Source organism: Amia ocellicauda, unplaced genomic scaffold, assembly GCF_036373705.1.
Source record: "Amia ocellicauda isolate fAmiCal2 unplaced genomic scaffold, fAmiCal2.hap1 HAP1_SCAFFOLD_60, whole genome shotgun sequence".
NCBI classification, from domain to species: domain Eukaryota; kingdom Metazoa; phylum Chordata; class Actinopteri; order Amiiformes; family Amiidae; genus Amia; species Amia ocellicauda.
In genome coordinates, this window is record NW_027102990.1 from 199637 (window position 1) to 227401 (window position 27765).

The window sequence follows — 27765 nt, forward strand, 5'->3', positions numbered from 1 at the left end:
CGTGTGGCTGGGGGCAGACTGCAGGGTGGCCGGCTCTGGCTCGTGTTTCTCTACCTCAGTCTGCTGCTTTGAGGTGTGGAAGCCGAGAGATAATTGGTCCAGGCTGCTCTCGCTGTCCTGCACCATGATGGTCCCGTTGTGGTATACATTAAAAGTGAGCATCACACTGTCTGTGTCTTTCTCTACCAGCACTGAGATCTGCCTGCCTCTGCTAATGCCCCTCTTCTTGTTATTGGGGTATGTCTGGCACAGGGTTTTGTGAAAGGCGGTGGGGTACTGAGTGTAGAACAGTAGATTGTTCTTGACCCTGTTTTCTCCTTTACCGGTGTAGTCTAGGATGAGGGTCTCAGGAGATGCTCTCATCACAGCTTGTTTGTAGTCCTTATAGCCTGTGCAGAGCGAATGTCTTCAGGGTATCGGATTTCAAAAGGCAGCTCTGCAGTCAGACTGCTGTTCGATAGATTTGTATCAGTCTCAGTGGCAGTTGGGCTCTCTCCTACTGTCACTCTATTCAAATCGGAGCTCTGCATTTTCATTGGCTGAGTCAACTACTGAGAATGCTTATTTATTTTATTAATACATATTTTTTTGTTTAATTATTTGTCTCTATAGGTGGAAGGTCTTACCTCCAATTCTTGTCTTCAGCTTTTCTTTTCTGACTTTTCTTCCTGAACTGTCTCTCTGCTTTCTTCTTTTTGTGTTTCTCTTAAAATTATTATTTTTTGAATACTTTTTCTTCTGAATTTCTATTCCATGTCTTCTGTGTATGTTTATAGTGCTATATATTCATTTGTAAATGACAAATTAAATCCGCTTATGTATAAAAACAAATGTTTTTTAGGAGCTCATATTCCTCTCTCTCTCTCTCTCTCTCTCCCTCTCTCTCTCTCTCTCTCTCTCTCTTTCTCTCTCTCCCTCTCAATTCAATTCATTTGTATTGTCAAAGCAATTGGACATACATACATATACATACATACATACATACATACATACATACATACATACATACATCTACACGGAAAATAAATAATAGAATTATGAATCACAATAAGATGTAATGAAGTACAGAAAATGAAAATGTAAAAAAATGTGATCTTTAATACATACAAATAAAGAAAATAGGTTTACTATTTCCAGATTCCTTTTTTGAAATACAATGACATGCATAACAAACAAGTATTTACATTATATTTACAGCCGGTGCTCGTGTGTCACTGTGTCCCTCAGGCTGTGGTAGGCGCTGACATATTGGGCAGCCAGGGTGGCTGTGTGTCCCTCCCCCAGGAGGACTGGCGTTTTTCTTTTTTCTCAGTTTTGTCACAGGTTGGGTGGGCATCCATTATGTTGTTACAGAATTTGTCCCTTATTTTGGGCTAAAGCTTTCCGTGGAGGGGAACGTGGATCAGTTTGTACCATTTTTGGGAGAATCTGCCTTGTTGGGGCGGAGCTGTGACCAGGTGAACAGCAGATCGGGCATAGGTGGGCATGTGGGCAGAGGAGTTGGAAGGCCGGTCAAGCAAATAAGCTTGCTAAGGTACGCAGCAGCAGCAAGCATCCCCCACATCCAGCCAGCCAGCCAGTCTGGCTGGCGGTGACTGAGTGGTTGTCAGACGGCAAGCATGACATGTCTGCCATGTATGACCCTGCCCCTTGGTTTGTCCCACATCCTCCCCCCCAGCTGCGACCCCATAGGTCGAGCGACAGCCGCAAAAAAGCATGCCCCCGGGACAGCCCATCAACATTCCCCATGGCCTTCCCTGGCCTGTGCTGCAGGGTGAAATGAAAATGTTGGAGACTCAAAAACCACCTCATCACACGGGCATTCCTGTCTTTCGAACGATGCATCCAAGTGAGGGGGGCATGGTCAGTGATCAGGGTGAAGTGCCTGCCCAACAAATAGTATCGAAGACTGTCCAAAGCCCACTTCACTGCCAAACATTCTTCTTCAACTACCAAATAATTTATTTCATTGGATTCCAACTTTCTGCTAAGGAACAACACCGGGTGTTCGTGATCACCCATTCTTTGGGACAAAACCACTCCGATCCCCACCTCAGAGGCGTCCGTCTGGACTATAAATTCTTTCTGAAAGTCAGGTACCATTAAAACGGGGTTGCGGCAGAGCGCCTCCTGTAGGCTCCGGAAAGCCCGGTTTGCTGTATCACCCCATCTAACCATATTGGGTTCTGTAGCCTTAGTCATATCAGTCAGAGGGGCCGCTAAGGTAGCATAGTTGGGAATAAACCTCCGGTAATACCCAGTTAACCCTAAAAATGCCCTAACCTGCTTTTTATTGACAGGCCTAGGCCAAGAGTTTATGGCTTCAACCTTGGATATTTGGGGTTTCACCATACCCCTCCCTACTGTATAGCCCAAGTATTTGGCCTCTTCCAACCCCAAATTGCATTTGGTTGGATTAGCCATCAGGCCTGCTGCATGTATTGAATCCAATACCGCTTGGAGCTGAGACAAATGTGATTCCCAATCTGGACTGTGAATGACCACATCATCTAAATATGCTGCCGCATACGTCCTGTGTGGTCTAAGTATGTGGTCCATCAACCTTTGAAAGGTGGCAGGAGCACCATGCAGGCCAAAGGGCATCACTGTGTAGTGAAACAGACCATCTGGGGTTGCAAAGGCTGTTTTTTCTTTGGCACCCGGGGTCAAGGGAATCTGCCAGTAGCCCTTGGCTAAGTCAATAGTTGAAATATAGCGAGCATTCCCAATATTCTCTAACAATTCATCTACTCGGGGCATTGGGTATGCATCAAACTTTGAAATTTCATTAACCTTTCTAAAATCATTACAGAATCTCCAGGAGCCATCAGGTTTGGAAACCATGACTATAGGGCTGGACCACTCACTGTGGGATTCTTCAATAACCCCTGCCTCCAGCATTTCCTTAACCTCATTTCTAATAGTGTTCCTGCGAGCTTCTGGTACCCTGTAAGGCCTCATATTTACCTTCTTTCCTGGGAGAGACACAATGTTGTGAGAGACTAAATGGGTACGCCCCGGTATGCCTGAGAAAACTTCCCTATTACGTATTATCAAGTCGTTCACCTCCTTCAACTGGTCAGGTGACAAGGCAGCTGCAATATTCACCTTCGGTGTCCCTAGTGGCTGAGGGGGGTAAGTCAACATCAACACTTCCCTGTCCTTCCAGGCTTTTATTAAGTTGACATGATATATTTGTTCTGGGGGTCGGCGGCCGGGTTGCTGAACCTTATAGTTCACTTCCCGTATTCGCTCTATAATCTCATAAGGTCCCATCCACGTAGCCAGAAATTTACATTCTACAGTGGGAACCAACACCAACACCCTATCACCAGGCTGGAACACCCTCAGTGTAGCCTGACGATTATAGGCGAATTGTTGGTGTTCCTGTGCCTGCCTTAGGTGCTCTCTCACAATGGGAGTGACTGTGGCTATTCTCTCTTGCATAGCATTGATGTGCTCGACTACACTCCGGAAAGGAGTGGACTCGTGTTCCCACGTTTCACGGGCTATGTCTAATATCCCCCTGGGGTGCCTCCCATATAACAGTTCAAAAGGCGAAAAGCCCAGGGAAGCCTGTGGGACTTCCCTAATGGCAGACATCAAGTAGGGCAGCATGAATTCCCAATTTTTCCCATCCTTATCGATTACCTTTCTTAGCATGGACTTCAGGGTCCTATTAAATCTCTCAACCAACCCATCTGTTTGTGGGTGGTAGACTGATGTTCTCAACTGCTTAACCTGCAACAATTTACACAGATCGGTCATAACCTTAGACATAAAGGGTGTGCCCTGATCTGTTAATATCTCCCTCGGTATCCCCACCCTACTACACATCAACATTAGCTCTTTTGCAATACCTTTTGAAGCCATGGTCCGCAGTGGAATGGCTTCTGGGTACCTGGTGGCATAATCCAAAATAACCAGTATATACTGATGCCCTCTGGCTGATTTCGGGAGAGGTCCCACCACATCCATAGCTATCCTAGCAAAGGGGGTCTCTATGATGGGCAAAGGGACCAGTGGGCTTCTGAAGGCTGGTTTAGGAGCATGTAGTTGACATTCAGGACATGAGCTACAATGTTCTGTCACGTCAGCATGTACGCCTGGCCAATAAAACCTCCTCAGGAGTCTATCCTTGGTTTTGTCCATCCCCAGATGTCCCCCCAGGATATGCCCATGTGCCAGATTGAGAACTGTTCGTCTGAATGGGGTGGGAACTAGCAATTGCTCCACAATGTCCACCCCTATCTTATTTACACGGTACAATAGGTCATTTTTTACCATAAAATAAGGATAAGCTGTTGGCGGGTCTGCAGTAGTCATAGGGGTCCCATTTACTACCTTCACATTTTCTTTAGCATAGTGTAGAGTGAGATCTCGCACCTGTGCGCTGCCAAAATCAGTGGGGAGTCCCTCTAACATTGACACTTCTACATTGTCAGCTTCAGGGGTCTCTATGAATGGATTCTCACCCACCCTGCTAGTGCTGGGTTCCTCACCCTCCATAGGGTCATCTACGTCACTACATTCCACCCCTATGTTTTCAGTTTAATTTTCCCCAACCAAAACCTTCACTGTCGACTCAACTGGAACCAGGTCTACTTTTAGCTCTAGTTGTGGGATCGAGGCAACTTCTGGCTTACAGTTTTCAGTGTGCATTTCCAATTTACTATGTTTTCTATCTAGTTTTCCAAAATTAGGAAAATATCGTCCCAGTATCACATCATATGGCATGTTGGGTACCACACCGACTTCGTAATCTAGTTTCCCGGCCTCTGTCTGTATGTTTACAAGGGCTGTGGGATAGGGGCGTGTGTCACCATGTGTGCATGTGATACTGAGCTCCTGATGTCTATCCAGCTTGTTGGTCGCTACTAATTTTTCTGTGACCAGTGTAACCATACTGCCAGAGTCGAGTAGAGCAGCCACTTCTTTCTCATCGACTATCACTGTACACATGTGTTTTGGATTAGGTACTCCGCCTATGAAAACATCCGTCCCAACAGGGCAGGCATAAAATACCGGTTTCTCTTTCCCCATATCACACACATTACATTGCATTGGTTCCTCTCTACCTGGGCAGTGGGCCGCAATATGTCCTACTTTGTCACAATTGTAGCAGACAATTGGTTGTGATGGTGACCCCCTATAACCCTTAGTCTCGGCTTTAGGCCCCACCTTTGCCCCCCCCAGTCTTGCTCTTTTCTTCCAATCCAGCGCGTCATGTTTCCCAGAGTACTTTGGAACCATCTTACCCGGTCCGCTGGTTCGTCATGGCCTGGGGAACGAGTTTTTAACCTCCGGTACATGCTCTGCTGCTCCGGCTGTATAGAACCGCTCTACAATGGCCACCAAGGTGTCAGCGGACAGCACCTCATTCTGGTCAACCCAGCGTCGAACGTCCTTGGGCAAACAGCGTTGGTAGTTGTCAAGGACTATGGCCTCCACCACCTCGGCTGATGAATGGACCTCTGGCTGTAGCCATTTCCTGGCCAGATGGATCAGATCAAACATCTGCGTTCGGATTGGTTGTCCTGGTTGGTAGGCCCACTGCTGAAACCGATGTGCCCTCACTGCGGTGGTCACGCCCAATCGGGTCATTATCTCCGCTTTCAATTTATCATAGTCCTGGGCGTCCTTCAGCTCCAGATCAAAGTACGCTTTCTGTGCATCCCCTGCCAGATAAGGTGCCACAAGCCCTGCCCAGGAATCTTTTGGCCATCCCTCCCTCTGCTGTCCTCTCAAAGGTCATAAGGAAGGCCTCAACATCGTCCTGTTTTGTCATTTTCTGCAGAAAGTGATTGGTGCGGGGAGTGGAATGGGTTGCAGCCCCCTGTGGCCCAATCCTGGTTGCAAGTGCTTCAACACTCTCTTTCAGCTCTTTAGTCACCTTTTCCTGCTCTTCTCTAAACATTTTATTTGTATCATGCTGGACCTGCAGTGCTTCCTGATGCATCCGCATAGCATCCTGGTGAGCCACCTGCTGCACCCTGGTCGCTTCCTGTTGGGCTATTACAGCCTGTAGTTTTTTTTTTTTTGGATAAAAAAATTCACTCAGCCAGTCTGGGTTTCATGAGGTGCTGCCCGCATTCTACACCAAATGTGACAAAACGCCTTGGCTGTACACATGTGCGGGTCTTCTCTGTGATCTTCTTAGGAGTAAAAACCAGTCATGACCCAGGGAGGAGGTTGCAAATACAGGGCTGTGCCTGTATGTTTACTTCAAACAAAACAAATCTGAAAACAAAACCTAACTCACACTGGAGTTGTAACTAATCTTACATAATCATTCTATTTTAAACAAAGTCTGGAATAAATAAGTCTTGGCTTTCTCCTTATGAGCTACCTCTGTTTTCCAGATAACTCACCCTATTGTCTCTCACTTCTCTCTCTCTCAGGCCCGCCTTATATACCTGGTGAATAATTGAGGAAGTAACACCAAGTGACCACATTAGGTGCTAGAATGGCTGCCTGAGGGTTTCTGGGGAGTGTAGTTGCCTAGGGTCGGTATTCTACCCTAGAGTACACACCTTGCAGCAGACCTGGCCTGACATATCTGCCATGTATGACCCTGCCCCTTGGTTTGTCACAATACATACATACATACATATACACGGAAAATAAATAATAGAATTATGAATCACAATAAGATGTAATGAAGTACAGAAAAAGAAAATGTAATAAAATGTGATCTTTAATACATACAAATAAAGAAAATAGGTATACCATTTCCAGATTCCTTTTTTGAAATACAATGACATGCATTACAAACGAGTATTTACATTATATTTACAGCCGGTGCTCGTGTGTCACTGTGTCCCTCAGGCTGTGGTTGGCGCTGACATATTGGGCAGAATGTGTCCCTTATTTTGGGCTAAAGCTTTCTGTGGAGGGGAACGTGGGTGAGTTTGTACCATTCTTGGGGGGCTCTGCCTTGTTGGGGCGGAGCTGTGATCCAGGTGAACAGCAGATCGGGCATAGGTGGGCATGTGGGCAGAGGAGTAGGAAGGCCGGTCAAGCAAATAAGCTTGCTAAGGTACGCAGCAGCAGCAAGCAGCCCCCCCATCCAGCCAGCCAGCCAGTCTGGCTGGCAGTGACTGAGTGGTTGACAGACGGCAAGCAACGGAATGTACGTGCTCTGTGATGTCATAGCAGTCAGCTGAGAGAGGCTCGTGATGTCATGGCTGAGCTGGCTGGCTGTCTGGCTGGCTGGCTCTGTGTGTGTGTGTGTGTGTGTGTGTGTGTGTGTGCGTGTGTCTGTCTGTCTGTCAATTCATTTCAATTCAATTCAAAGGTGCTTTATTGGCATGATCTATCACAATATTGCCAAAGCAGATACAAATGTTCTATCAATCAAGACAAAACATTGCAATACAAGATTCAGTGGAACAAATATAGTACACATTGAAATAAAATTAAGTAGGATATAAACCATATTTGTTGTTTGTATCAAAATTTGTGTCATGACATCAGAAAAATCACTGTTTTTATTTTGTTTTGCAAATGGAGTGCCACAGGCTGGTGTCTACACACTGTCTCGCAGGCTGTGGCAGGTGGATACATATTGCGCTGCTAAGAAGGCAGTGCGCTCCTCCTCTCCCAGCAGGACGGGGAGTTTGCAGCAATCGGGGATCATGCTGAACTCAGGGATATGCATTTTTAATATTTTAAAGTATGTCTCCCTGATTTTTGTGTATTTAGGGCAGGACAGCAGGAAATGCGCCTGTGTTTCGACCTCCCCTAGGTCACACTGGCTGCACAGCCGCTCTTCTCTGGCAACCCAGAATTTTCTGTAGCGGCCTTTTTCAATGGCGAGGCTGTGGTCACTGAGCCTGTATTTAGTTAGATTTTGTCTCTCTTTTATATTTTGGATTTTTAAGTATTCAGCCAATGTAATGTTTCTATTCAGGGCCCGGTAGCATTCCAATTTGTTTTGTAATTCTAATTCGTGTCTCTAATCTTTTGTGTATTTGCTTTTCAGGTACATGTCAATTTTCCCAATTGTTGTTGTTTTGGTCATTGTGTGTTCGGGCTCTGTGAGCCTCAGAGCCGTGGGGGCGTTTCTGTGTACGTGTAAGATGTTTTTATTAAATTCTAGGTGGAATATTTCCATGGGGCTTTTGTCCCAATTGTTGTTATTGAGGTTCATGAGGGGACCCCACACTTCGCTCCCATATAGCAGGATTGGTTGGATGATGGAGTTTAATATTTTAATCCAAATAGTTATTGGTATTGTTGTTTTCCCAAATTGTGTCTTTATGGCATAAAATGCCCGGCGTGCCTTGTCTTTTAATGCGTTTATAGCCAGGCTGAAGCTCCCTGATGCACTGATGGTCAGGCCAAGGTAGTTGTATCTGGTGCAGTGCTCTAATCCAGTGCTGCCCAGAGTGAAGCGGTACCTGTTTCCCTGAGATGGGGCTTTTTTCTGGAAAACCATAACTCTGGTCTTGTCCAGATTGACTGCCAGGGCCCATTTCTGACAGTACTGCTCTAGCAGCGCCAGGTTCTGCTGAAGCCCCTGCTCTGTGGGCGACAGCAGCACCAGGTCGTCTGCATAGAACAGGAACTTGATCTCTGTGTCATGGAGAGTTAGGCTGCGGGCGTCAGACTGCTCCAACACTGTGGCCAACTCGATGATGTAGATGTTGAACAGTGTTGGACTCAGACTGCAGCCCTGTCTCACTCCCCGCCCCTGAGTGAAGAACTCTGTTCTTGAGTTGCCAATTTGAACTCCGCATTTGTTTTCAGAATACATTGATTTAATGATGTCATAAACTTTACCCCCTACACCACTCTGTAGAAGTTTATAAAATAATCCCTTGTGCCAGATTGAGTCAAATGCCTTTCTAAAGTCTACAAAACAGGCAAATATTTTTCCTTTATTGTTTTGGGTATATTTATTTATGAGGGTGTGTAGAGTGTAAATATGATCGGTTGTGCTGTGTTTTGGTAGGAAGCCAATCTGACTCTTATTCAGGACACTGTGCTTGGTAAGGAAGGCCAGTATCTGGGCGTTGATGATACTGCAGAACACCTTCCCCAGGTTACTGCTCACACAGCTGCCCCAGTAGTTATTGGGGTCTAATTTGTCTCCACTTTTAAAAATCGGGGTGATCAATCCTTGATTCCCGACCTCAGGGAAACACCTGGCTCTTAGCACCAGGTTAAAGAGTTTGAGCAGAGCCTCCTGCAGCTGCGGGCTGCTGTGCTTCAGCATCTCAGGGCTGATGCTGTCGGGGCCGCTGGCTTTCCTGGGTTTGAGGATTTTGAGTTGATGTTTTAGTTCCTGTATTGTAAATGGGTTATCTAAGGGATTTTGGTTATTCTTAATGATTTCTTCCAATTTATTTAGGTTTTTTAATATTTTAACCTGTTCTGGCTTTGGATTGTTTTCAACATTTTGGTAAAGTTTTTCAAAGTGTGTTTTCCAGATTTCTCCATTTTGAATTGGTATTTCATTTTTTGTTTTTGGGGTATTTATTCTGCCCATATAGTGGTCTTTTTTCTTACTGAGGAGTTGCTTGTAGTGCCGCAGGGCCTGGCAGTAGCTGAGGCGAGCCTCCTGGTTGTCGGGCTCTCTGTGTTTAGTGTTGGAGAGATGTCTCAGGTGTTTCCTAGAAGTTTCACACTCCTGGTCACACCACTGTTCTTTTTTTCTTTTAGACGATTTCATATTTTGGTTTTTAATTGTTTTAATGTTTGATTTTAAAGCCAGTCTCTCAAATATTTCATTCAGTGTTTTGGTGGCTGAGTTTATTCCGTTTTGGTTTATTTGATAGTGTGAGGATTGATATCTGTCTAACATGTTTTCAATCTCATCACTATTCAGGGCTCTTGTGTAGTTCTCTGTGCTGGGCTCTGACCATCTCTAACTGGGTGGCAGGGAGACCAGTTTTGTGGGAAGTTTGGCTCTGACTTGTGGCTGCGCTGATCTTTTTAGGTAAAGTGTTATTTGGCTGTGGTCTGATAGTGGAGATTGTTGTCTGACTATAAACGCATTGTTGGCTTGTGGGTCCAGGTCAGTTATGGCGTAGTCCACCACACTGCTGCCCAGAGCCGAGCAGTATGTGAATCTCCCCAGAGAGTACCCCCTGGTCCTGCCATTGATGATATATAGACCCAGGCTTTTACATAGGCGCACTACCTGCTTCCTGCTCTTGTTTACCACGCTGTCGTGGCTGTGTCAGTGTGGAGGTGTGTGTGTGGCACAGCGGGGAGTCTCCGAACAGGTGTGTGTTCCCCTCTGTATTGATGTAGTCCATCTCTCTGCCAGTCCTGGCATTGAGATCGCCACACAGCAGTACAGAGCCCAGGGTCTGGAAGTGGCAGATTTCGTTTTGAAGCTCATGAAAGCCTTCCTCATTATAGTAGGGGGAGTCTGCGGGTGGCATATAAATTGCACATAGGTATATATCTGTGTTATTTTGTAGGGTGTCTTTTCTGATTTTCATCCACAGGTGTGTGTCTCCTCTCTGTACTGGGCATAGGGCTGCTCGGAGCTCCTCCCTGTACCACACGATAATCCCCCACGAGGCCCTGCCACACCTGACTTTGGGTTTTTTATAGGAGGGCACAATCAGCTCCCTGTATCCATTGTATCCATCCAGTGTATAGACATATCTGCACAGCACCAAGTCTCTACAAGAATGAAAACATCTGAACTATTTACAGTGTTGATCAGTTCAGGGCCTGTGCTCTTCATTCCAAAAGTTGAGGAGCGTAAACCCTGCATATTCCAACTGCTTATTTTAAAGGACATGTTAATATATTTTATTATACTTGTCTCTTCTACATAAGAAAGTTTAATTTGTGGTCTACAACTGATATTATATTACTATTCATAATTATATATGGATATACATAATAATCACTCACAGATTTTATCTTTGCATCAAAATATCAGAATAATTAAATCACATTTTTTCTTACTCTCCATCTCCACAACCATATATATGTGTGTTGAGGCTCAGTTAACTCAGCAGTGTGGTACAGATGACACTGAGGAGTTGCCTTATCTGGGCCAGCTGGGCAGCATCGGGCCTCCAGGCTCTGGAAGCCGCTGCTGCGTGGCTGTGTGGCTGTGCTGGTCCCCGGCTGTCCGCTCTGCTGTGCTGGACGGGCCCTCTGGGGATGGGGGGGTGGGGAATGGGGCCGCGGGGTCTCAGGGGCTGGGGCTGGGGTGGAGCCGGTGGCTGGGGATGTGGCCGGGGGCTGGGGGGTTTGCTCCTGGTCTCGAGGTGGGGGTGTGTGGGGTTTCGGCCCAGGGTTGTGTCCTTGAGGACCTTTGAGATGATCCTCACACCCGTCTTGTTGAGGTGGACGTGGTCATACAGGTGATGTGGCTGGATGTCTCAGTGGTGTGCCAGGTGGACGTTGGGGAGGAGGGCACGTCTTCGGGACACTTCTGCGTTGATGGCCTGGATGATGTGCAGGGGCACGTCTGTGCGGGGCAGCAGTGTGGAGATGGAAATTTTGGCAGTTGGGAATTCCTCTGTGGCTTTCGTTGCTACCTGTCTCAGGGCTGAGGCCACATCGCCCCTGCGGGCACTCAGGTCGTTAGTGCCGGTGTGGATGAGGATGTGTTTGACTTGGCAAAGCCTCCTCTTGGAGAGCAGCTCCAGGGCTCTCTGTGCTGTGGAGCACCAAAGCTTTTTCACTTTTCGCCCAGGGAAGAGGCGCCTCTCAACCAGGAACTTCCCATTGGATTCGCTCAGAATGACCACCTCTGCGTTGACCTGCCACTCCGGGTTTGCGTCGGGAGTGGTGGGGGCAGCGGGTGTGTTTTGGGGGAGTGGCGTTTCAGGGGGTTGTGTATTAGTGGCAGGTCTGGTGATAGTGGGTGTGTCAGGAGTGGTGGGGAGTGTGGGTGGATCAGTGGGTGCGTCAGGGGTTGGAGGTGTTGTGGGGTCAGTGCAGTGCAGTCTCTGTGCTCCAGTGATGTGTAGCTCCTCTCTTAGCTCCTCCAGCTGGCTCTGCAGGCTCCTCAGCTAGCTGTGCTGGGGTGTCCAGGTCAGCTCCTCCCTCGCTCTGCGCAGCTCCGTCCTCAGGGTTTGGCTCTGCTCCTCCAGGTCTCTCACTGCTGCTCTCAGCTCATGGATCTCAGCCTTGTGCTGCATCTTTAGTCTGTGCATCTCATCCCGGAGCTGATCGCACAAGGAGGTCTGGGCCAGGGTGCTCAAGGTCTGCTCCCTGAACTCCGCAAACTCCAGCTCCAGCACTGATAGGCATTCCTTTAGTGTTTTAATGTTGCTGGAGAGTTTTGGGGAGACAGGGGGGCAGTCTGTGGGAGATGGGGCACTGTCTGGCTCCGTGTGGCTGGGGGCAGACTGCAGGGTGGCCGGCTCTGGCTCTTGTTTCTCTACCTCAGTCTGCTGCTTTGAGGTGTGGAAGCCGAGAGCTAATTGGTCCAGGCTGCTCTCGCTGCCCTGCACCATGATGGTCCCGTTGTGGTATACATTAAAAGTGAGCATCACACTGTCTGTGTCTTTCTCTACCAGCACTGAGATCTGCCTGCCTCTGCTAATGCCCCTCTTGTTGTTATTGGGGTATGTCTGGCACAGGGTTTTGTGAAAGGCGGTGTAGAACAGTAGATTGTTCTTGACCCTGTTTTCTCCTTTACCGGTGTAGTCTAGGATGAGGGTCTCAGGAGATGCTCTCATCACAGCTTGTTTGTAGTCCTTCTTAGCCTGTGCAGAGCGAATGTCTTCAGGGTATCGGATTTCAAAAGGCAGCTCTGCAGTCAGACTGCTGTTCGATAGATTTCTATCAGTCTCAGTGGCAGTTGGGCTCTCTCCTACTGTCACTCTATTCAAATCGGAGCTCTGCATTTTCATTGGCTGAGTCAACTACTGAGAATGCTTATTTATTTTATTAATACATATTTTTTTGTTTAATTATTTGCTCTTACCTCCAATTCTTGTCTTCAGCTTTTCTTTTCTGACTTTTCTTCCTGAACTGTCTCTCTGCTTTCTTCTTTTTGTGTTTCTCTTAAAATTATTATTTTTTGAATACTTTTTCTTCTGAATTTCTATTCCATGTCTTCTGTGTATGTTTATAGTGCTATATATTCATTTGTAAATCACAAATTAAATCCGCTTATGTATAAAAACAAATGTTTTTTAGGAGCTCATATTCCTCTCTCTCTCTCTCTCTCTCTCTCTCTCTCTCAATTCATTTCATTTGTATTGTCAAAGCAATTGGACATACATACACATACATACATATACACTCACCTAAAGGATTATTAGGAACACCTGTTCAATTTCTCATTAATGCAATTATCTAATCAACCAATCACATGGCAGTTGCTTCAATGCATTTAGGGGTGTGGTCCTGGTCAAGACAATCTCCTGAACTCCAAACTGAATGTCTGAATGGGAATGAAAGGTGATTTAAGCAATTTTGAGCGTGGCATGGTTGTTGGTGCCAGACGGGCCGGTCTGAGTATTTCACAATCTGCTCAGTTACTGGGATTTTCACGCACAACCATTTCTAGGGTTTACAAAGAATGGTGTGAAAAGGGAAAAACATCCAGTATGCGGCAGTCCTGTGGGCGAAAATGCCTTGTTGATGCTAGAGGTCAGAGGAGAATGGGCCGACTGATTCAAGCTGATAGAAGAGCAACTTTGACTGAAATAACCACTCGTTACAAACGAGGTATGCAGCAAAGCATTTGTGAAGCCACAACACGTACAACCTTGAGGCGGATGGGCTACAACAGCAGAAGACCCCACCGGGTACCACTCATCTCCACTACAAATAGGAAAAAGAGGTGAGACATTCAGATGGTAGAGTCAGAATTTGGCGTAAACAGAATGAGAACATGGATCCATCATGTCTTGTTACCACTGTGCAGGCTGGTGGTGGTGGTGTAATGGTGTGGGGGATGTCTTCTTGGCACACTTTAGGCCCCTTAGTGCCAATTGGGCATCGTTTAAATGCTACGGCCTACCTGAGCATTGTTTCTGACCATGTCCATCCCTTTTTGACCACCATGTACCCATCCTCTGATGGCTACTTCCAGCAGGATGATGCACCATGTCACAAAGGTCGAATCATTTCAAATTGGTTTCTTGAACATGACAATGAGTTCACTGTACTAAACTGGCCCCCACAGTCACCAGATCTCAACCCAATAGAGCATCTTTGGGATGTGGTGGAACGGGAGCTTCGTGCCCTGGATGTGCATCACACAAATCTCCATCAACTGGAAGATGCTATCCTATCAATATGGGCCAACATTTCTAAAGAATGCTTTCAGCACCTTGTTGAATCAATGCCACGTAGAAATAAAGCAGTTCTGAAGGCGAAAGGGGGTCAAACACAGTATTAGTATGGTGTTCCTAATAATCCTTTAGGTGAGTTCATCGTAGCTCTTAATACTCTCTTTCTGTCTGGAGGAGATATAATTGAAGTATTGTACACGTACCCGGCTACTTTCAACACCCATTGCTGCACTGATATTTTTCCCTCCATTTTTCTTTATCCATTCTTTTTTTGCTGGAAGTTCCGTCAATACCCGTCAGCCTTTAAGAGACATCATGCAGCCAGGCCTCTTGGCTTGCGGCCACACCGTCCTGAACGCGCCCAATCTCATCAGATCTCGGAAGCTAAACGGGGCAAGGGTTCGTCAGTACTTGGATGGCTGACCTCCTGGAGATATCAAGTGCTGCAAGTTATTTCGTCTCCTGGGTAACTTCATCGTAGCTCTTAGTACTCTCTTTCAGTCTGGAGGAGATATTATTGAAGAATTCTACTCGTACCCGGCTACTTTCAACACCCTTTGCTGCACTGATATTTTTCCCTCCATTTTTTTTTCTTTTTTTTTTTTTTTTGCTGGAAGTTCCGTCAATACACACCAGCCTTTAAGAGACATCATGCAGCCAGGCTTTTTGGCTTGCAGCCACACCGTCCTGAACGCGCCCGATCTCGTCAGATCTCGAAGGCTAAACGGGGCAGGGCCTGGTCAGTACTTGGATGGGTGACCTCCTGGAAATACCAGGTGCAGTAAGCTTTTTACGTCTCCTGGGTAACTTCATCGTAGCTCTTAATACTCTCTTTCTGTCTCCAGGAGATATAATTGAAGAATTGTACACGTACCCGGCTACTTTCAACACCCTTTGCTGCACTGGTATATTTCCCTCTATTTTTCTTTTTTTTTTTGCTGGCAGTTCCGTCAATACCCTCCAGCCTTTAAGAGACATCATGCAGCCAGGCTTTTTGGCTTGCAGCCACACCGGCCTGAACGCGCCCGATCTCGTCAGATCTCGAAAGCAAAACGGGGCAGGTCCAGGTCAGTACTTGGATGGGTGACCTCCTGGAAATACCAGGTGCTGCTAGCTTTTTCGTCTCCTGGGTAACTTCATCGTAGCTCTTAATACTCTCTTTCTGTCTGGAGGAGATATAATTGAAGTATTGTACACGTACCCAGCTACTGTCAACACCCTTTGCTGCACTGATATTATTCCATCCATTTTTCTTTTTTTTTTTTTTTTTTTTTTTTTTTTTTTGCTGGAATTACCGTCAATACCCGCCAACCTTTAAGAGACATCATGCAGCCAGGCCTCTCGGCTTGTGGCCACACTGTCCTGAATGCGCCCGATCTCGTCTGATCTCGGAAGCTAAACGAGGCAGGGCCTGGTCAGTACTTTGATGGGAGACCTCCTAGAAATACCAGGTGCTGCAAGCTTTTTACGTCTCCTGGGTAACTTCATCGTAGCTCTTAATACTCTCTTTCTGTCTGGAGAAGACATAATTGAAGAATTGTACACGTACCCGGCTACTTTCAACACCCTTTCCTGCACTGATATTTTTCCCTCCATTTTTCTATTTTTTTTTTTTTTTTTTTTTGCTGGAAATTCCGTCAATACCCGCCAGCCTTTAAGAGACATCATGCAGCCAGACATCTCGGCTTGCGGCCCCACCATCCTGAACGCGCCCGATCTCGTCAGATCTCGGAAGCTAAACGGGGCAGGACCTGGTCAGTACTTGAATGTGAGACCTCCTGGAAATACCTGGTGCTGCAAGCTTTTACGTCTCCTGGGTAACTTTATCGTAGCTCTTAATACTCTCTATCTGTCTGGAGGAGATATAATTGAAGGATTGTACACGTACCCGGCTACCTTCAACACGCTTTGCTGCACTGATATTTTTCCCTCCATTTTTCTTTTTTCTTTTGTTTTTTGCTGGAAGTTCCATCAATACCCACCAGCCTTTAAGAGACATCATGCAGCCAGGCCCTTGGCTTGAGGCCACACCGTCCTGAAGACGCAAGATCTCGTCAGATCTCGGAAGAAAAACTGGGCAGGGCCTGGTCAGTAATTGGATGGGTGACCTCCTGGAAATACCAGGTGCTGCAAGCCTTTTACATCTCCTGGGTAACTTTAGCGTAGCTCTTAATACTCTCATTCAGTCTGGAGGAGATATAATTGAAGAATTGTACATGTACCCGGCTACTTTCAACACCCTGTCCTGCACTGATATTTTTCCCTCCATTTTTCTATTTATTTATTTTTTATTTTTTGTTGGAAGTTCCGTCAATACCCGCCAGCCTTTAAGAGACATCATGCAGCCAAGCCTCTTGGCTTGCGGCCACACCGTCCTGAATACGCCCGATCTCGTCAGATCTCGGAAGCTAAACGGGGCAGGGCCTGGTCAGTACTTGGATGGGAGACCTCCTGGAAATACCTGGTGCTGCAAGCTATTTAGGTCTCCTGGGAAACTTAATCGTAGCTCTTAATACTCTCTATCTGTCTGGAGGAGATATAATTGAAGTATTGTACACGTACCCGGCTACTTTCAACAGCCTTTGCTGCACTGATATTTTTCTCTCCATTTTCCATTTTTTTTTTTTTTTTTTTTGCTGGAAGTTCCGTCAATACCCGCCAGCCTTTAAGAGACATCATGCAGCCAGGCCTCTCGGCTTTCGGCCACACCGTCCTGAACGCGCATGATATCGTCAGATCTCGGAAGCTAAACGGGGCAGGACCTGGTCAGTACTTGAATGTGAGACCTCCTGGAAATACCTAGTGCTGCAAGCTTTTACGTCTCCTGGGTAACTTTATCGTAGCTCTTAATACTCTCTATCTGTCTGGAGGAGATATAATTGAAGTATTGTACACGTACCCAGCTACTGTCAACACCATTTGCTGCACAGATATTTTTCCATCCATTTTTCTTTTTTTTTTTTTTTTTTGCTGGAAGTTCCGTCAATACCCGCCAACCTTTAAGAGACATCATGAAGCCAGGCCTCTCGGCTTGCGGCCACACCGTCCTGAATGCGCCCGATCTCGTCAGATCTCGGAAGCTAAACGGTGCAGGGCCTGGTCAGTACTTGGATGGGAGACCTCCTAGAAATACCAGGTGCTGCAAGCTTTTTACGTCTCCTGGGTAACTTCATCGTAGCTCTTAATACTCTCTTTCTGTCTCCAGGAGATATAATTGAAGAATTGTACACGTACCCGGCTACTTTCAACAACTTTTGCTGCACTGATATTTTTCCCTTCATTTTTCATTTTTTTTTATTTTTTTATTTTTTGCTTGAAATTCCGTCAATACCCGCCAGCCTTTAAAAGACATCATGCAGCCAGGCCTCTCGGCATGCGGACACATTGTCCTGAACGCGCCCGATCTCATCAGATCTCGGAAGCTAAACGGGGCAGGGCATAGTCAGTACTTGGATGGGAGATCTCGTGGAAATACCTGGTGCTGCAAGCTTTATCGTCTCCTGGGTAACGTCATCGAAGCTCTTAATAGTCTCTTTCTGTCTGGAGGAGATATAATTGAAGAATTGTACACATACCCGGCTACTTTAAACAACCTTTGCTGCACTGATATTTTTCCCTCCAATTTTCTTTTTTCATTTTTATTTTGCTGGAAGTTCCGTCAATACCCTCCAGCCTTTAAGAGACATCATGCAGCCAGGCCTCTTGGCTTGCTGCCACACCGTCCTGAACGCGCCTGATCTCGTCAGATCTCGGATACTAAACGGAGCAGGGCCTGGTCAGTACTTGGATGGGTGACCTCCTGGAAATACCAGGTGCTGCAAGCTTTTTCGTCTCTTGGGTAACTTCATCGTAGCTCTTAATACGCTCTTTCTGCCTGGAGAAGATATAATTGAAGTATTGTACACGTACCCGGCTACTTTCAACACCCTTTCCTAAACTAATATTTTTCCCTTCATTTTTCTATTTTTTTTTTTTTTGCTGGAAGTTCCATCAATACCCGCCAGCCTTTAAGAGACATCATGCAGCCAGGCCTCTTGGCATGCGGACACATTGTCCTGAACGTGCCCGATCTCATCAGATTTCGGAAGCTGAACGGGGCAGGGCCTGTTCAGTACTTGGGTGGAAGACCTCCTGGAAATACCAGGTGCTGCAAGCTTCTTACGTCTCCTGGGAATCTTCATCGTAGCTCTTAATACTCTCTTTCTGTCTAGAGGAGATATAATTGAAGAATTGTACAAGTACCCAGCTACTTTCAACACCCTTTGCTGCACTGATATTTTTCCCTCCGTTTTTCTTTTTTTAATTTTTTTTTTTTTATTTGCTGGAAGTTCCGTCAATACCCGCCAGCCTTTAAGAGACATCATGCTGCCAGGCCTCTTGGCTTGCGGCCACACCGTCCTGAACGCGCCCAATCTCGTGAGATCTCGGAATTTAAACGGGGCAGGGCCTGGTCAGTACTTGGATGGTTGACCTCCTGGAAATACCAGGTGCTGCAAGCTTTTAACGTCACTTGGGTAACTTCATCGTAGCTCTTAATACTCTCTTTCTGTCTGGAGGAGATATAATTGAAGAATTGTACACGTACCCGGCTACTTTCAACACCCATTGCTGCACTGATATTTTTCCCTCCATTCTTCTCTTTTCTTTTGTTTTTTGCTGGAAGTTCCGTCAATACCCTCCAGCCTTTAAGAGACATCATACAGCCAGGCCTCGTGGCTTGCGGCCACACCGTCCTGAATGCGCCCCATCTCATCAGATCTCGGAAGCGAAACGCGGCAGGGTCTTGTCAGTACTTGCATGTGTGACCTCCTGGAAATACCAGGTGCTGCAAGCTTTTTTCGTCTCCTGGGTAACTTTATCGTAGCTCTTAATACTCTCTTTCTGTCTGGAGAAGATATAATTGAAGTATTGTACACGTACCCGGCTACATTCAACACCCTTTGCTGCAATGATGTTTTTCCCTCCATTTTTCTATTTTTTTTTTTTTTTTTTTTTTTGCTGGAAGTTCCGTCAATACCCGCCAGCCTTTAAGAGACATCATGCAGCCAGGCCTCGTGGCTTGCGGCCACACCGTCCTGAATGCGCCCCATCTCGTCAGATCTCGGAAGCTAGACGGGCCAGGGCCTGGTCAGTGGTTGGATGGGAGACCTCCTGGAAATACCTGTTGCTGCAAGCTTTTTCAGCTCCTGGGTAACTTCATTGTAGCTCTTAATACTATCTTTCTGTCTGAGAAGATATAATTGAAGAATTGTACATGTACCCGGCTACTTTCAACACCCTTTGCTGCACTGATATTTTTCCCTCCATTTTTATATATATATATTTTTTTTTTTTTGCTGGAAGTTCCGTCAATACCCGCCAGCCTTTAAGAGACATCATGCAGCCAGGCCTCTCGGTTTGCGGACACACCGTCATGAAAGCGTCCGATCTCGTCAGATCTCGGAAACTAAACGGGGCAGGGTCTAGTCTGTACTTGGATGGGAGACCTCCTAGAATTACCTGGTGCTGCAGGCTTTTTCGTCTCTTGGGTAACTTCATCGTAGCTCTTAATACTCTCTTTCTGTCTGGAGGAGATATAATTGAAGAATTGTACACGTACCCGGCTACTTTCAACACCCTTTGCTGCACTGATATTTTTCCCATCATTTTTCTTTTTTCTTTTTTTTTTTTGCTGGAAGTTCCGTCAATACCCTCCAGCCTTTAAGAGACAGCATGCAGCCAGGCCTCTTGGCTTGCGGCCACACCGTCCTGAACGCGCCCGATCTCTCTTTCTGTCTGGAGGAGATATAATTGAAGTATTGTACACATACCCGGCTTCATTCAACACCCTTTGCTGCACTGGTATTTTTCCCTTCATTTTTCTTTTTTTTTGTTTTGTTGGAAGTTCCGTCAATACCCGCCAGCCTTTTAGAGATATCATGCAGCCAGCCCTCTTGTCTTGCGGCCATACCGTCCTGAACGCGCCCGATCTCATCAGATCTCGGAAGCTGAACGGGGCAAGGCCTGGTCACTACTTGGATGGGTGATCTCCTGGAAATACCAGGTGCTGCAAGCTTTTTCGTCTCCTGGGTAACTTCATCATAGCTCTTAATACTCTCTTTCTGTCTGGAGGAGATATAATTGAAGTATTGTACACGTACCCGGCTACTTTCAACACACTTTGCAGCAGTGATATTTTTCCCTCCATTTTTCTTATTTCTTTTTTATTTTGCTGGAAGTTCCGTCAATACCCTCCAGCCTTTAAGAGACATCATGCAGACAGGTTTCTCGGCTTGCGGCCACACCGTCGTGAATGTACCCGATCTCGTCAGATCTCGGAAGCTATACGGGGCAGGGCCTTGTCAGTACTTGGATGGGTGACCTTCAGGAAATACCAGGTGCTGCAAGCTTTTTCGTCTCCTGGGTAACTTTATCGTAGCTCTAAATACTCTCTTTCTGTCTGGAGGAGATATAATTGAAGAATTGTACACGTACCCGGCTACTTTCAACACCCTTTGCTGCACTGGTATTTTTTCCTCCATTTTTCTTTTTTTTTTTTGCAGGCAGTTCAGTCAATACCCTCCAGCCTTTAATTAACATCATGCAGCCAGGCCTCTTGGCTTGCAGCCACAACGTCCTGAATGCACCAAATCTCAGAAGCTAAACGGAGCAGGGCCTTGTCAGTACTTGGATGGGTGACCTCCAGGAAATACCAGGTGCTGCAAGCTTTTTCGTCTCCTGGGTAACTTTATCGTAGCTCTAAATACTCTCTTTCTGTCTGGAGGAGATATAATTGAAGAATTGTACACGTACCCGGCTACTTTCAACACCCTTTGCTGCACTGGTATTTTTTCCTCCATTTTTCTTTTTTTTTTTTGCAGGCAGTTCAGTCAATACCCTCCAGCCTTTAATTAACATCATGCAGCCAGGCCTCTTGGCTTGCAGCCACAACGTCCTGAATGCACCAAATCTCAGAAACTAAACGGAGCAGGGCCTGGTCAGTACTTGGATGGGTGACCTCCTGGAAATACCAGGTGCTGCAAGCTTTTTCGTCTCCTGAGTAACTTACTCGTAGCTCTTAATACTCTCTTTCTGTCTGCAGGAGATATAATTGAAGAATTGTACACATACCCGGCTTCTTTCAACACCCTTTGCTGCACTGGTATTTTTCCCTTCATTTTTCTTTTTTTTTTTTTGTTGGAATTTCCGTCAATACCCGCCAGCCTTTAAGAGACATCATGCAGCCAGGCTTTTTGGCTTGCGGCCACACCGTCCTGAACACGCCCGATCTTGTCAGATCTTGGAAGCAAAAAGTGGCAGAGCCTGGTCAGAATTTAGATTGGTGACCTCCTGGAAAAACCAGGTACTGCAAGCTTTTTACGTCTCCTGGGTAACTTCATCGTAGCTCTTAATACTCTCTTTCTGTCTGGAGAAGATATAATTGAAGTATTGTACACGTACCCGGCTACTTTCAACACCCTTTCCAGAACTAATATTTTTCCCTTCATTTTTCTATTTTTTTTAATTTATTTTTTTTTGCTAGAAATTCCGTCAATACCCGCCAGCCTTTAAGAGACATCATGCAGCCAGGCCTCTTGGCATGCCGACACATTGTCCTGAACGCGCCCGATCTCATCAGATTTCGGAAGCCGAACGGGGCAGGCCCTGTTCAGTACTTGGATGGAAGACCTCCTGGAAATACCAGGTGCTGCAAGCTTTTTCGTCTCCTGGGTAACTTCCTCGTAGCTCTTAATACTCTCTTTCTGTCTGGAGGAGATATAAATGAAGTATTGTACACGTACCCGGCTACTTTCAACACCGTTTGCTGCACTGATATTTATCCCTCCATTTTTCTTTCTTTTTTCTTTTGTTTTTTGCTGGAAGTTCCGTCAATACCCTTCAGCCTTTAAGAGACATCATGCAGGCAGGACTCTCGGCTTGCGGCCACACCGTCCTGAACGCGCCCGATCTCGGCAGATCTCGGAAGCTGAATGGGGCAGGGCCTGGTTACTACTTGGATGGGTGATCTCCTGGAAATACCAGGTGCTGCAAGCTCTTTCGTCTCCTGGGTAACTTCATCGTAGCTCTTAATACTCTCTTTCTGTCTGGAGGAGATATAATTGAAGTATTGAACACGTACCCGGCTACTTTCAACACCCTTTGCTGCACTGAAATTGTTCCCTCCGTTTTTCTTTTTTTTTTTTTTTTTATACTGGAAGTTCCGTCAATACCCGCCAGCCTTTAAGAGACATCATGCAGGCAGGCCTCTTGGTTTGCGGCCACACCGCCCTGAACGCGCCCAATCTCGTCAGATCTCGGAAGCTAAACGGGGCAGGGCCTGGTCAGTACTTGGATGGGTGACCTCCTGGAAATACCAGGTGCTGCAAGCTTTTTACATCTCCAGGGTAACTTCATCGTAGCTCTTAATATTCTCTTTCTGTCTGGAGGAGATATAATTGAAGTATTGTACACATACATGGCTTCTTTCAACACCCTTTACTGCACTGGTATTTTTCCCATCATATTTCTTTTTTTTTTATGTTGGAAGTTCCGTCAATACCCGCCAGCCATTAAGAGACATCATGCAGCCAATCTTATTGGCTTGCGGCCACACCGTCCTGAACGCGCCCGATCTCGTCAGATCTCGGAAGCTAAACGGGGCAGGGCCTGGTCAGTACTTGGATAGGTGACCTCCTGGAAATACCAGGTGCAGCAAGCTTTTTACGTCTCCTGGGAAACTTCATCGTAGCTCTTAATACTCTCTTTCTGTCTGGAGGAGATATAATTGAAGAATTTTACACGTACCCGGCAACTTTCAACACCCTTTGCTGCACTGGTATTTTTCCCTTCATTTTTCTTTTTTTTTTTTTGTTGGAAGTTCCGTCAATACCCGCCAGCCTTTAAGAGACATCATGCAGCCACGCTTTTTGGCTTGCGGCCACACCGTTCTGAACGTGCCCGATCTTGTCAGATCTTGGATGCAAAACGTGGCAGGGCCTGGTCAGTATTTGGATTGGTGACCTCCTGGAAAAACCAGGTACAGCTAGCTTTTTACGTCTCCTGGGTAACTTCATCGTAGCTCTTAATACTCTCTTTCTTTCTGGAGGAGATACAATTGAAGAAATGTACATGTACCCGGCAACTTTCAACACCCATTGCTGCACTGATATTTTTCACACCATTTTTCTTTTTTCTTTTTTTTTTTGCTGGAAGGTCCGTCAATACCCGCCAGCCTTTAAGAGACATTATGCAGGCAGGCCTCTTGGTTTGCGGCCACACCGTCCTGAACGTGCCCGATCTCATCAGATCTCGGAAACTAAACGGGGCAGGGCCTGGTCAACACTTGGATGGGTGACCTCCTGGAATTACCAGGTGCTGCAAGCTTTTTACGTCTCCTGGGTAACTTCATTGTAGTTCTTAATACTCTCTTTCTGTCTGGAGGAGATATAATTGAAGTATTGTACACGTACCCGGCTACTTTCAACACCGTTTGCTGCACTGATATTTTTCCCTCCATTTTTCTTTTTTCTTTTGTTTTTTGCTGGAAGTTCCGTCAATACCCGCCAGCCTTTAAGAGACATCATGCAGCCAGGCCTCTTGGCTTGCGGCCGCACCGTCCTGAACGCTCCTTATCTCGTCAGATCTTGGAAGCTAAACGGAGCAGGGCCTGGTCAGTACTTGGATGGGTGACCTCCTGGAAATATCAGGTGCTGCAAGGTTATTATATCTCCTGGGTAACTTTCTCATAGCTCTTAATACTCTCTTTCTGTCTGGAAGAGATATAATAGAAGTATTGTACACGTACCCGGCTACTTTCAACAACCTTTGCTGCACTGATATTTTTCCCTCCATTTTTCTTTTTTCTTTTTTATTTTGCTGGAAGTTCCGTCAATACCCTCCAGCCTTTAAGAGACATCATGCACCAGGCCTCTTGGCTTGCGGCCATACCGTCCTGAACGCGCCCGATCTCGTGGGATCTCGGAAGCCAAACGGAGCAGGGCCTGGTCAGTACTTGGATGGGTGAGCTCTTGGAAATACCAGGTGCTGCAAGCTTTTTCGTCTCCTGGGTCACTTCATCGTAGCTCTTAATACTCTCTTTCAGTCTGGAGGAGATATTATTGAAGAATTGTACACGTACCTGGCTACTTTCAACACCCTTTGCTGCACTGATATTTATCCCTCCATTTTTCTTTTTTCTTTTGTTTTTTGCTGGAAGTTCCGTCAATACCCTCCAGCCTTTAAGAGACATCATGCAGCCAGGACTCTCGGCTTGCGGCCACACCATCCTGAACGCGCCCAATTCTCGTCAGATATCAGAAGCTAAACGGGGCAGGGCCTGGTCAGTACTTGGATGGGTGACCTCCTGGAAATATCAGGTGCAGCAAGGTTTTTATGTCTCCTGGGTAACTTCCTCGTAGCTCTTAATACTCTCTTTCTGTCTGGAGGAGATATAATTGAAGAATTGTACACGTACCTGGCTACTTTCAACAACCTTTGCTGCACTGATATTTATCCCTCCATTTTTCTTTTTTCTTTTGTTTTTTGCTGGAAGTTCCGTCAATACCCTCCAGCCTTTAAGAGACATCATGCAGCCAGGACTCTCGGCTTGCGGCCACACCGTCCTGAACGCGCCCAACCTCGTCAGATCTCGGAAGCTAAACGGGGCAGGGCCTGGTCACTACTTGGATGAGTGATCTCCTGGAAATACCAGGTGCTGGAAGCTTTTTCGTCTCCTGGGTAACTTCATCGTAGCTCTTAATACCCTCTTTCTGTCTGGAGGAGATATAATTGAAGTATTGTACACGTACCCGGCTACTTTCAACACCCTTTGCTGCACTGATATTTTTCCCTCCGTTTTTCTTTTTTTTTTTTTTTTTTTGCTGGAAGTTCCGTCAATACCCGCCAGCCTTTAAGAGACATCATGCAGGCAGGCCTCTTGGCTTGCGGCCACACCGTCCTGAACACGCCCGATATCGTCAGATCTCGGAAACTAAACGGTGCAGGGCCTGGTCAGTACTTGGATGGGTGACCTCCTGGAAATATCAGGTGCAGCAAGGTTTTTATGTCTCCTGGGTAACTTCCTCGTAGCTCTTAATACTCTCTTTCTGTCTGGAGGAGATATAATTGAAGAATTGTACAAGTACCCGGCTACTTTCAACAACCTTTTGCTGCACTGATATTTTTCCCTCCATTTTTCTTTTTTCTTTTTTATTTTGCTGGAAGTACCGTCAATACCCTCCAGCCTTTAAGAGACATCATGCAGCCAGGCCTCTTGGCTTGCAGCCACACCGTCCTGAACGCGCCCGATCTCGTCAGATCTCAGAAGCTAAACGGGGCAGGGCCTGGTCAGTACTTGGATTGATGACTTCCTGGAAATACCAGGTGCTGCAAGCTTTTTACGTCTCCTGGGTAACTTCCTCGTAGCTCTTAATACTCTCTTTCTGTCTGGAGGAGATATAACTGAAGTATTGTACACGTACCCGGCTACTTTCAACACCGTTTGCTGCACTGATATTTTTCCCTCCATTTTTCTTTTTTCTATTTTTATTTGCTGGATGTTCCGTCAATACCCTCCAGCCTTTAAGAGACATCATGCAGCCAGGCCGCTTGGCTTGCGGCCACACCATCCTGATCGCACCCGATATCGTCAGATCTCGGAGACTTAACGGGGCAGGGCCTGGTCAGTACTTGAATGTGAGACCTCCTGGAAATACCTGGTGCTGCAAGCTTTTTACGTCTCCTGGGTAACGTAATCGAAGCTCTTAATAGTCTCTTTCTGTCTGGAGGAGATATAATTGAAGAATTGTACACGTACCCGGCTACTTTCAACAACCTTTGCTGCACTGATATCTTTACCTCCATTGTTTTTTTTTTTTCTTTTTTTGCTGGAAGTTCCGTCAATACCCTCCACCCTTTAAGAGACATCATGCAGCCAGGAATCTTTGCTTGCGGCCACACCGTCCTGAACGCGCCTGATCTCGTCAGATCTCGGAAGCTAAATGGGGCAGGGCCTGGTCAGTACTTGGATGGGAGACCTCCTGGAAATACCTGGTGCTGCAAGCTTTTTACGTCTCCTGGGTAACTTCATCGTAGCTCTTAATAATCTCTTTCTGTCTGGAGGAGATATAATTGAAGTATTGTACACATACCCGGCTTCTTTCAACACCCTTTGCTGCACTGGTATTTTTCCCATCATTTTTCTTTTTTTTTTTTTGTTGGAAGTTCCGTCAATACCCACCAGTCTTTAAGAGACATCATGCAGCCAGGCCTCTTCGCTTGCGGCCACACCATCCTGAACGCGCCCGATCTCGTCAGATCTCGGAAGCTAAACGGGGCAGGGCCTGGTCAGTACTTGGATAGGTGACCTCCTGGAAATACCAGGTGCTGCAAGCTTTTCACGTCTCCTGGGAAACTTCCTCGTAGCTCTTAATACTCTCTTTCAGTTTGGAGGAGATATAATTGAAGAATTTTACACGTACCCGGCTACTTTCAATACCCTTTGCTGCACTGTTATGTTTCCCTCCATTTTTCTTTATTTTTTTTTTTTGCAGGAAGTTCCGTCAATACCCGCCTGCCATTAAGAGACATCATGCAGCCAGGCCTTTCGACTTGCAGCCACACCGTCCTGAACGCCCCCGATCTCGTCAGATCTCGGAAACTAAACGGGTCAGGGCCTGGTCATTACTTGAATGTGAGACCTCCTGGAAATACCAGGTGCTGCAAGCTTCTTACGTCTCCTGGGTATGTTCATCGTAACTCTTAATACTCTCTTTCTGTCTGGGGGAGATATAATTGAAGAATTGTACAAGTACCCGGCTACTTTCAACACCCTTTGCTGCACTGATATTTTTCCCTCCATTTTTCTTTTTTCTTTTGTTTTTTGCTGGAAGTTACGTAAATACCCGCCAGCCATTAAGAGACATCATGCAGCGAGTCCTTCCGACTTGCAGCCACACCGTCCTGAACGCCCCCGATCTCGTCAGATCTCGGAAACTAAACGGGTCAGGGCCTGGTCAGTACTTGGATGGGTGACCTCCAGGAAATACCACGTGCTGCAAGCTTTTTACATCTCATGGGTAACTTCATTGTAGCTCTTAATACTGTCTTTCTGTCTGGAGGAGATATAATTGAAAAATTGTACACGTACCCGGCTACTTTCAACACCCTTTGCTGCACTGATATTTTTCCCTCCATTTTTCTTTTTTCTTTTTTTTTTGCTGGAAGGTCCGTCAATACCCGCCAGCCTTTTAGAGACATCATGCAGCCAGGCTTCTCGGTTTGCAGCCATACCGTCCTGAACGCGCCCGATCTCATCAGATTTTGGAAGCTAAACGGGACAGGGCCTGGTCAGTACTTGGATGGGAGACCTCCTGGAATTAGAAGGTGCTGCAATCTTTTCACGTCTCCTGTGTAACATCATCGTAGCTCTTAATACTCTCTTTCTGTCTGGAGGAGATATAATTGAAATATTGTACACATACCCGGCTTTTTTCAACACCCTTTGCTGCACTGGTATTTTTCCCTTCATTTTTCTTTTTTTTTTTGTTGGAAGTTCCGT

At 46.3% G+C, this 27765-nt stretch overlaps 6 non-coding genes and 26 pseudogenes across 6 annotated transcripts; all 32 read left to right on the plus strand.

The window, feature by feature from the left end:
• Window positions 1-14561: 14561 nt before the first annotated feature.
• LOC136739358 (uncharacterized) lies at window positions 14562-14680 on the plus strand (annotated as a pseudogene).
• Window positions 14681-14897: 217 nt separating this feature from the next.
• On the plus strand, window positions 14898-15016 carry LOC136739174 (uncharacterized; annotated as a pseudogene).
• Window positions 15017-15225: 209 nt separating this feature from the next.
• Window positions 15226-15344, plus strand: LOC136739179 (uncharacterized; annotated as a pseudogene).
• Window positions 15345-15572: 228 nt separating this feature from the next.
• Window positions 15573-15691, plus strand: LOC136739130 (uncharacterized; annotated as a pseudogene).
• Window positions 15692-15912: 221 nt separating this feature from the next.
• On the plus strand, window positions 15913-16031 carry LOC136739169 (uncharacterized; annotated as a pseudogene).
• A 214-nt stretch (window positions 16032-16245) lies between these two features.
• LOC136739294 (uncharacterized) lies at window positions 16246-16364 on the plus strand (annotated as a pseudogene).
• A 221-nt stretch (window positions 16365-16585) lies between these two features.
• LOC136739317 (5S ribosomal RNA) lies at window positions 16586-16704 on the plus strand. The gene has a single exon (XR_010812846.1). It is a non-coding gene; the product is annotated as a 5S ribosomal RNA (ribosomal RNA).
• A 553-nt stretch (window positions 16705-17257) lies between these two features.
• On the plus strand, window positions 17258-17376 carry LOC136739369 (5S ribosomal RNA). Its single transcript, XR_010812854.1, has one exon. It is a non-coding gene; the product is annotated as a 5S ribosomal RNA (ribosomal RNA).
• A 223-nt stretch (window positions 17377-17599) lies between these two features.
• On the plus strand, window positions 17600-17718 carry LOC136739324 (uncharacterized; annotated as a pseudogene).
• Window positions 17719-17933: 215 nt separating this feature from the next.
• On the plus strand, window positions 17934-18052 carry LOC136739224 (uncharacterized; annotated as a pseudogene).
• Window positions 18053-18265: 213 nt separating this feature from the next.
• On the plus strand, window positions 18266-18384 carry LOC136739350 (uncharacterized; annotated as a pseudogene).
• Window positions 18385-18608: 224 nt separating this feature from the next.
• Window positions 18609-18727, plus strand: LOC136739186 (uncharacterized; annotated as a pseudogene).
• Window positions 18728-18943: 216 nt separating this feature from the next.
• Window positions 18944-19062, plus strand: LOC136739345 (uncharacterized; annotated as a pseudogene).
• A 223-nt stretch (window positions 19063-19285) lies between these two features.
• Window positions 19286-19404, plus strand: LOC136739331 (uncharacterized; annotated as a pseudogene).
• A 760-nt stretch (window positions 19405-20164) lies between these two features.
• On the plus strand, window positions 20165-20283 carry LOC136739190 (uncharacterized; annotated as a pseudogene).
• Window positions 20284-20498: 215 nt separating this feature from the next.
• LOC136739247 (uncharacterized) lies at window positions 20499-20617 on the plus strand (annotated as a pseudogene).
• Window positions 20618-22143: 1526 nt separating this feature from the next.
• Window positions 22144-22262, plus strand: LOC136739227 (uncharacterized; annotated as a pseudogene).
• Window positions 22263-22478: 216 nt separating this feature from the next.
• LOC136739277 (5S ribosomal RNA) lies at window positions 22479-22597 on the plus strand. Its single transcript, XR_010812842.1, has one exon. It is a non-coding gene; the product is annotated as a 5S ribosomal RNA (ribosomal RNA).
• A 210-nt stretch (window positions 22598-22807) lies between these two features.
• On the plus strand, window positions 22808-22926 carry LOC136739393 (5S ribosomal RNA). The gene has a single exon (XR_010812878.1). It is a non-coding gene; the product is annotated as a 5S ribosomal RNA (ribosomal RNA).
• A 546-nt stretch (window positions 22927-23472) lies between these two features.
• On the plus strand, window positions 23473-23591 carry LOC136739141 (uncharacterized; annotated as a pseudogene).
• A 216-nt stretch (window positions 23592-23807) lies between these two features.
• On the plus strand, window positions 23808-23926 carry LOC136739282 (uncharacterized; annotated as a pseudogene).
• A 215-nt stretch (window positions 23927-24141) lies between these two features.
• On the plus strand, window positions 24142-24260 carry LOC136739181 (uncharacterized; annotated as a pseudogene).
• Window positions 24261-24475: 215 nt separating this feature from the next.
• Window positions 24476-24595, plus strand: LOC136739351 (uncharacterized; annotated as a pseudogene).
• Window positions 24596-24811: 216 nt separating this feature from the next.
• Window positions 24812-24930, plus strand: LOC136739292 (uncharacterized; annotated as a pseudogene).
• Window positions 24931-25146: 216 nt separating this feature from the next.
• On the plus strand, window positions 25147-25265 carry LOC136739326 (uncharacterized; annotated as a pseudogene).
• A 217-nt stretch (window positions 25266-25482) lies between these two features.
• On the plus strand, window positions 25483-25601 carry LOC136739152 (uncharacterized; annotated as a pseudogene).
• A 216-nt stretch (window positions 25602-25817) lies between these two features.
• On the plus strand, window positions 25818-25936 carry LOC136739334 (uncharacterized; annotated as a pseudogene).
• A 215-nt stretch (window positions 25937-26151) lies between these two features.
• Window positions 26152-26270, plus strand: LOC136739357 (5S ribosomal RNA). Its single transcript, XR_010812850.1, has one exon. It is a non-coding gene; the product is annotated as a 5S ribosomal RNA (ribosomal RNA).
• A 211-nt stretch (window positions 26271-26481) lies between these two features.
• Window positions 26482-26600, plus strand: LOC136739219 (5S ribosomal RNA). Its single transcript, XR_010812837.1, has one exon. It is a non-coding gene; the product is annotated as a 5S ribosomal RNA (ribosomal RNA).
• Window positions 26601-26814: 214 nt separating this feature from the next.
• Window positions 26815-26933, plus strand: LOC136739302 (uncharacterized; annotated as a pseudogene).
• A 216-nt stretch (window positions 26934-27149) lies between these two features.
• LOC136739225 (uncharacterized) lies at window positions 27150-27268 on the plus strand (annotated as a pseudogene).
• A 215-nt stretch (window positions 27269-27483) lies between these two features.
• Window positions 27484-27602, plus strand: LOC136739265 (uncharacterized; annotated as a pseudogene).
• Window positions 27603-27765: the final 163 nt, after the last annotated feature.